At 46.1% G+C, this 9117-nt stretch overlaps 1 pseudogene; it reads right to left on the reverse strand.

Annotated features, from left to right (window-relative positions):
• Nucleotides 1-589: 589 nt before the first annotated feature.
• Nucleotides 590-8620, reverse strand: LOC121837095 (annotated as a pseudogene).
• Nucleotides 8621-9117: the final 497 nt, after the last annotated feature.

A 9117-nucleotide genomic window follows, 5' to 3' on the forward strand; every position in this document is an offset into this window, starting at 1 on the left:
AGAAAAGGCCGAAATTCGAGATCTACCGGATACTGTTCACCAGGAAGGAGGAGAGAAGGTTTTGCCGCGCTACAGGCATTCCGGCAATCTTTGCTAGAATCTCCTGAGCCATTCCTGCTGCTCTGTTTTGAACACGTGTTAACGCCGCGATTGCGAAAACGCCTTCGAAGCGACCGCGGCGGCTGCGGAAAGGGGATTCCCGGGCAGTTGAAGAACGGGAAGGCATCCGCCGATCCCGGAGCAGTGGTCATGTTCTCATGGGGATCCGTAGGCGGCGCGACCCCGTTCGGATCGTGTGCTCCATTCCGGATCTGGTCAACTGATGCCGGCGCGCTCCAGTTTAACTAGGTAACATTAAGTGTTTACGCAAAAAATGAGATGGAATGTGTTGGCACGACACCTAGATCACAAAATATGAAAGGCAACAATTGGTTTGAAAGGAAGTGACGGATAAAAGGAGGTAGTTTGAATTCTGTCTCATCATTTACTGTTGCGGCATAGCAGTCGCACTGCACAGTCCCCAATGGGTAAACATACTAAAGAAAAACATGCAACATTGGCATGGTAAGCCCATTTCATGCTAGATGGTTCATCTTATGCAGACCATGTGTGGAAGCAAGTAGTCTGCAAAAAAAAAAACGAGGCTCTTTCGACGACATCATTAAAATAATCCTCGTCAAATTTCACACGGATGCACTCGTTTTGTTGCTTTCCAATGTACACGAGCAAGTATGCATGGTTACAACCGGTCAAACCCACCTGGACCTACACCTGGCAGAAGACTGTGGTTGTGTGCTTTAGACATGATTAAAATAGCGCAAACTTGAAAAGGACAACAAAGAAGGCACACGTAGAACAGGACTGGCGCTTACTTCCAACTAAGTTTATTTCATCATCAACCAAGCAATATATACCATCGCCAGAGAGCATAAAAATCCAAAAACACACAAAAAATTATACTTTAAGATTATATGCCTACCACGTGCCGTTCTTTAGATAAAACCATCAAGAAACGCTTCATGCTAGGCTTGTCGCTTGTTGTAGCTTCATGCTAGGCATGTCGCCCACACTCTTCTCAGCGATTTCTCCAAGGAACTTTAGCATGCTCTCTGGGCACTTTACCTCGAGGACCCGCTTTTCAGAGCACTGGCACTCTACTAGTACGTTAGGACTGGCACCAATGTAGGGCCGCCCTTGCGTGACATAAAGCCCGCACTTGCTCAACACCAGGTTTTGGTGCTGAGCCTGCTTGGTCTTGTAGCACTCCTTTGTGGGGCCCTCAAGCGCGCTACCACGAGACATTGCCGGCATCCTAACGTACGTTTGTCTCATCAGCTTCCTCAGTAGAGGTCTGAGGTCGTGTGGACCCATCTTTTTTGGAGTGCTTTCACTCGCGTTAAAACGCTGTACGTTTTTTTGTTTTTTTATCATTTTATCATTCCGATTCTGTGGCGCATCCACAGACCAGACTTCGCCTGGTCTTGCGTGGACAGCTCAATGTCCTCCAAGTCTTTAGAGCTCTTGCTTTCATGCAAGTGCTTGAGCACCTCGTCGAGTGGCAGTCCACTGTCGCGGCTTCCGGCGAGTCTCCTCAACTCGTCCAGGCAACCCATCAGAGTAAGGTATCTTGGTGCTGGTTCCGAGACAGTGTCAGGATCCCTACTGGTTTCCGTGGCTGCACAAAAATACAGGAAAATTTGCAATAAATTGTAGCATCACTTTGTTTGCGTCCTCATCAGATAATGTACAGTCATGGTTCACACGTAGGTGAACGTGCGATTGCCGACCGCTCTGCACTGGCAATGCCATGGGGTGCTGGCCATGGAAGCCATGCAGGCTATGTCTCGTGAGCGTAGGAAGGCACACGATAGGGCTTACAAGTCGGCACAGCCATTGCTTCAGGGCATCGCCTGTACGAAGTTGTAGACAGTAGCATGTGCGTATTCATATGAACCATGGCTGTGCAATCTACAAAACATAACAGGCAAACTGCACCCCTTATTCCATTCACGACGCAGCTGGTCAGACTAAGCTGACAGTGTGGGCTGAGAATCATATCTCCTGTTCATTTATTGCGGTGAAAATGGCATTTGCTTCTACATCACTGTGGAAAAATGTACGTGGTGAGACTCATTCTCTCAGCAAACTTGTGAAGTGTTCGTCGTCCTTAAACGGTGTATTGCTTTTCTCACATTTAGCCATGCAAGCCTCACCTTTTGAAGAGTAAAAGTAAATAAAGCTTGGGTCCGTATTAAAAGAAAGCTCTTGCCTGTTCATGTGTCGTTGTGCCACAAAAGGACAACGCGCCCCTGGAAGGCACGGTAACAGAAATGTGAAGGCGGCCGAGATCGGCCATCTGCCATTGCCGTGCATGTCGCTCTCTCATTCGGGTATCTAAAGCTAGGCCGCTCCAGGAGGAGAGGTCGTCTTCCACAGGTGGTTTCAGGGGTGGGGCTCCTCGCGAGATGCGCGTGCCCCATCGCGAAATTTGGTTGTCGTCCCAATATTACCAGTGGAATGCTCCATAAGTACACAAAAACAGGCCCACTCATATGCCCCTGAGGTTTTTCAATGTCTTCGAACAGTCAACAATGTTTGTTGCTGCTCTGACCGACATAAATAATGACTGAGTCCATTCCTCACCCTGAATATTACTATCTTGAATCGCTCATTCATTTGCATAAAGTTTACTCCTTTAACTTAAGCCAATAAGCATGGCATTTAATTTTTGCCGTGAAAGTATGAGTCAGAAATAGCAGAAAAAGCAAGAATTGGACTTCTGGCTATTCTTATCTCATGACAGTCCAGCTATTCAGGTCTACAGCTTCGACACTCGCTTTTCATGAATGTGCTATGAACACATTGATCAAACCGACTGACCTCCACATCCGACTTACCATAAAATAGTGACAGCAAGATATTAAATACAAATGTTTTTAAACAATCTCGTAGTTGGTCTTACCTCTTCATTGTAAGCTCACTTATATGAGCAAAATGTGCATGACCATAAAGGCTCCTTCACACACTTGTAACCGAGTACGACCGAGAGAGACAAGACCAGTTTCTAATCCTCTTGCGATGTCTTTGGATCAGCTCCGCAGCATCGCAGCCGGTCCTAAGACGTTGCAAAAGGCTTAGAAACCGGTCTTGTCTCTCTCGGTCGTACTCGGTTACAAGTGTGCGAACGAGCCCCATTATAACTAACTCCCTCGGGATTGGTTCTGTATTAGTACAATGCGAAAGTAGTCAGCCATGACATGTGGCATCTCATGGCTTCACTGCCGTTTGGCCAGTACAGCAAGACTCACAACCGTTGTGAGTTAGATGGGTAAACGATACTCTCCCGGCCAGCATCAGATACAACACTGCATCGCCTGGCTTGTCGTACTGGCTGTGCCACCTGCTGGGTGCTTTTTGAAACAGAATGAACGCCGAGGACGAGATCTGTATTCATAACACTAATGCCAAATTTCACTTCGTCTGCTATGCAACCAAGCGTACGAAGGACAGTAATTGATATGCCGTGTACTCTTGCAAAGTCTGATTTATACCTTTTTGTTATAGCAAGCCACGTCGGCATGGAGCTTCATTCATGCAGCATATGGAAGACGGCTTTCAAGTTTCACGCAATTGTAGTGGGACTGCTTGTGTGAAGTGTTAGTAAAGAAACTAAAAAGATTACATTAACACCGGCTTCCAACGTTTTGAATGATTCGCATGATGCATGACACAGCGTGCTGAAGTCTAAGCGGGTTGACAATATAAATATTAATCAAACTATGCAAAAAAGAAACGACGCCTTCAAACATCAAGCAACGCACTCACCATGATAATGGTTGTGCCAGATGACAGCACATCTAGTGTTTCGAAACATTAGTAGGTGGCACTGATAGTACCGCAAGCCATGCAGCACCGTGTTGTATCTAATATTGGCAAACATAGCACATGCGTGCACAATGGTACAACGCACATGCATTCAACTGCCAGGAATAGGAATCAAACTGATGACATCCGGCTCTGCAGAACAGGCTTCACTCTACATATCAGCAAGTTGCGGTGCATTAACATACCTGGTCACAAGACCTAAAGCTGATGACGTGTACATACCTGTTTCAACTGCTGGTTCTAAATGCATCTTCGCTGCGGAACAGGGATGGGCAAAATACAAGCAAATATGTATCGAAATACAAATACAAAATACTTCGTCAAAAATGTATTTAATTACAAATCTAATTACATTTCCAAAAAAGCGTTTAAGTAGAGGATACAAATACAACCGAATGTATTTGGTCTCCTCCAAATACTTTTCCAAATACATTCCTCAAAATTTGCGTCAGCGACTTCAGGGCACCTGCAACGGGTTTCTGGGTATCTCATTATAATTTTGCATTGCACACTCGGGAGTTAGTGTGCGAGGCTCTAGTGACGTAATCGAAATATAATCACAAAAAAATGTAATCAGCTTGGACGTAATAGGTGAAAAAAGTACAGAGCTTCAAGCAGCTTCTTTTGTCGATTACGTTTTGGTATAGACCAACAAATAACCGAGACGACCAAGACACGCAGCACTAGCTAGAGAATTTTTTATTGTTGCAACTCGCACCAGTTACGAAAATCAGGACGACCCACGCATTTAGAATGTTCCAGGCAAAAATATGGATGGAAATCAGGCTGGAAAGCATCACAAGTTGTCACAGGCACTCATTCAGCCAGTCTGCCTGTGAACGTCGATTTCGTCCCCATTCTTGCCCTGGACTAGGACCGTAATCACAAAGTCATTAAACGCTTGTGCTTGATTGAGAGACACTGTATTCGGTGCACAACATAGTTTTCTTCCTACTCTGGGCAGTGACAATAAATTTGAGGGATGTATTTTCGCCCACAAAATTGTATTTAATTACAATTGTATTTGAAATACCCATGTTTTAGTATTTAAATACACACGTCAAATACATTCCCCAATTTGTAATTAAATACAAATGCAAAATACAAAAAGTATTTAAAATACGTATTTCAAATACTTGTATTAGAAATACTGCCCATCCCTGCTGCGGAACTATGGCCTACATTCTTGAGGAGCCTCGCTGAAGTTCGCTGAAGTTCATTCGCTGAAGTTCAGGAACCTCTTTGATCTTTACCTGTAAGAAGTCAAATAACGAGATGTCAAGAAACAAGCTGCAGATCGATGATAGGTGTAGCAATCAGATTATTCACTGCTTTTAAATAGCCAATTTAAAAAAGGGTCAATTTCCAGTTCATGTATGGCTACTAGTCTATTGCTTGGCAAAGCAAGGTTTCTTTACAGCATTAGCTATTTGAAGTATTACCCCAGGCTGGTAACATTACAGAGGTGTGACAGCTAATATACACGGCTTTTGTGAAATCAAGACTCTGATCTTGTTCTGTCTTTCTTTTCTAAAATAAAATCCGTACCTGATTTGCTTGCAGAGAGCTGCAGGAGTGAAGCTTGTGCCATAGAGATGAAATGAACTACCAACATCAATACCTTTAACCGAAGCTTAAAAAAGGGGGATTTCGCCAGCTAAATAGTTTCAACAGTCTGCGTAGCTACTGGATGTAAACGATTAGGGGAGATCAGCAAGACTGGCTAGAGGCATGCCATGATTACTTCAATAGTCCACATTACAAGTCCGCAGCTTCCACTGCTGAATTTTAAGTGTGGTGTGGCCTGTCAAGCATTGGGCCAGTGGCACCCAGGGCGCTAGCCCTCCTCTAACCCCCCCCCCTCCCCCTTCCCCCCCCCCCGCTATTGTGGCCCGCCACGACCCCTCCCCCCCCCCCCCCCCCGAGTACTGCACCCCGGGCGGTCCCCCCCCCCCCCTCCCTTGTGACGCCACTGCATTGGGCAACACTGTCTTTTTTTTCTTCTTGCCTCCGCAGTGTTCATTTCGAGTCATTTCAAGAAGAAAAAAAAACTACTTGAATTGCGTTCATATGATCTTTAGAATAACGAATGTATATTCAATTCTACGCACAGGAGAGCCAAAAAAGCAATTTCAAAATAGGGCTGAAGGCCCCGGCGCTCTGGGAAGTTGAAGGCTCCGTCGAGGACATCACGAACAGTGCCAGGTTTTTCGTGGTTTCTCTCGTTTAACAGTACTTGTGCAGCGAATGGTTCAGATATTCGGGTTCATGGGCAAAAATACGATAGAATTCACCTCCGACTCATTATTTTTCAAGACCCTATTAACTCAGTCAATCAGGAACTGGGCGACAGTAGAGTACACGGATATTAACAGCCACCAGCAGCTTACTGTGCTCACCACAAGTGTACGCATCCAAATTAAATTTTTCGATGCAAGTTCAGGAAAATCGTCAAGCTGGAGTAGAAGTATAACACAATAACTTTAATCTTCCAACTAAATGTAATGCAACAAATTCAACCTTGGGAACTTCCCCTAAACTGAATGCAACAAACCCAGCCTTGGGCATTTCCCCCAAAACCTTTACATCTAACAATTTAAAAGTTCGGTGTGCACCCTTCTGGTGCATGAGTGGACCAGGCTGGTAGCAGCTCTTAACATTTCTACACTCTGCTCACAGCTAGCTCTTGTTTGGCTCAGATGATCGCATGCTCTACTAGTAATTAAGAGGTCTTGGGACTGATGCCTAGGTTAGGCGGTTTTGTTCAGTCCTACACTAGTCGCCTCAGGGGCATGAGTTGCGCTCCATTTAGGGGGAAGATTAGATGTAGATTGTCATGCGTCAATGTCGGAGATCCTTCTCCCAGTTGCCCTTCAAGCCGTCTGCTTTTTCATTTCTCATATTATTATGGTGAATTCCACTTGCACATCTCGAGCGCTCCAAAAGCGCTCCATTTGGAGTGTGCATATTCCGTTTACAGATCTGGCTCGAGCTGGTCATCTTCCGCTCGTAGCTGGTCATCTTCCGCTCGTATAATTTCACCCGGCCTGTGTCGCCTGTTATTTCTGCAGCTCGGCAGTGACACCTGCCACTGGTCTTTGGAAAGATAAGTCGGCTAAGCCGTTGGTGGGCTTGTCAAGTTCGAGCAGCGGCCATTTCGAACGGCGGAGGGGGAAGCGGTGGGGAGGGTGGTGGGGGAGGTCGCCCCAAAGATGTGAGTTTATCTTCCCCTCGTCGATTCAAAGCGTGTCCCACGGAGCGACATTTTGCCTTCCTCGCGGATTTTGGAAAGCACTCCGGATCTACGAGTGGAATTCACCATTAGAAAGGGTTACGTAGCCAGGATTTTGTTTGAGAGCGGGGGGCGCTCATGGCAAAATGCTGTATGAAGGGGAGGGGGGAGAGGAGGTCCCAGCAAAATGGAAGATTTCGAAGGGGCCCCCCCCCCCCCCCCCCCTGGCTACGTGCCTGGTTGTGCCTCTTACACATACCTTCTTTGCACAGGGAAGGTCGATCATCATTTTCGGCTCGAACTTCTCTTTTATGCGCTCCTTCAGCGTTTTGCCCCATTTTTGAGACTGGTCAGTTGAAGGCAGCTGCTGAAACGTTCTTTCTGCATTAATGTGCAGAAGGACAGCTACAATATGCTTGCATTTGTAGTTCCTGTAAAGAAATAAATCATGTTTTGTTATCCCATATTGCAAGAAGGCTGATAGATTATGTACAACAAATTATTGGCCCGATCACTCACATCCATCGTAAGCTAATGGAGCATATCGCAGCAGTTTATATTAATAAATTTCTGGAAGGCGTTAACATTGTCACAGTTTCAGCGTGGCCAGCTTTGGTTCACTTCAATTCTTCACAAGCCAGGACAAGTTGACATTGTATTTTTTGGGTTGTAGCAAAGGGTTTGACCGGGTACCCCCTATTTGATGCACAAGATAGAACAGATTGGCTCGCCCTCAAATCTGGTCCAGTGGATTACCGCTGAACACAAAAATAATTAACCTGATTCCGACAAGATGGCTCATTACACATGATCACGGTAGAGGAGGTCTCCCCCCAATCTACTCAGCCCATTCCAGTAAACAATACGAGGGAAGGGGGACGGGGCCGAGCTTTGCAACTCCCAATTTTCCCAAAGCCAATGCACGAGTTGCTTTTCTTCCTGAATTGAAACAGCCGAATAAGATCGGATAGTCAGATATCTTTCGGATATCCAGTCACTTCAAGTTGCCATATAAACCAAGGACGCGCCTAGGCGTTTGACCGACAAGTCGGCAGTAAACAGAGCTTACCCTGCTTTGCACGAGCAGCTGGCTTGATCCACCGCCGACATCTTCAAGGTGATCCTCACTTCGTGGGGGGCACTACCAATCGCGGTAGTTTGTAGGATAAACGCCGGGAAGGTGAAACGGCCGTCGTGGACCGTTTCGACGGCGCACTCAACAACATGGCCCGCGTAGTAAACATCTTCGGACTCATTGAGGCACCGACTCGTCTCGCACGCCTTGTTTACATAGCGATTGATACTTGTCAGCGGCAGCGCAACTGCAAAGAGATAAGACGAACTTGCTGGTTAGAGAGTGAAGAGCAACCACAGGCACTACCACATTTCTTCGCCAAATATCTTCCATCAACGCACCGGCACAGCACCGCTACCGCACGAAGCGGAGAACGAAGACCGGGTTTGCTTACCTGGAGCTCGATCGCTGCTGCATGCGTCGTTCATGGAGAAAGATGATCCAAGACACGGTCAACAGAGTTCCATGTCGCTGTCCTTTCGTAAACACGAATGAAAACAAATACTCGGAACGAAAAACGTGGCGAAAAAGAGGAAATTTGAAGCGAAAGTCTGCCGAGTACTACGGCGTCACGGCATTCGAAAGGCGAACTCGGCGGGCGGATGGGCAAGCGTCCTCTGAGTGACGTCACTGCCGTCGGCCGTTTGAGGGCGCCACCCAAACTTCTCCAGGCTAATAGCTCCTGTCAACATTCTGAAGTTATTTGTTAATTCGCTTTAATGTGAATAAAACACACTGTATTGATCATCTTCCCAATTGTGCATCCTTGATGAGGTGAAAGTGACTAAACTGTTTTTAAATATGAGACAAGAGTGCCTTCTTCTAGCACTGTAAATACTATGTTTAGAAGCTATAGAATGTCTGCCATTCTGTGGAGTTTCAAAAAAATGTTTCAAGCTAGCTGTGTGGTGAAATTTTGACTGCT

The sequence above is a fragment of the Ixodes scapularis genome, unplaced genomic scaffold, assembly GCF_016920785.2.
Source record: "Ixodes scapularis isolate PalLabHiFi unplaced genomic scaffold, ASM1692078v2 PGA_scaffold0__279_contigs__length_252992795, whole genome shotgun sequence".
Taxonomy (NCBI): Eukaryota; Metazoa; Arthropoda; class Arachnida; order Ixodida; family Ixodidae; genus Ixodes; species Ixodes scapularis.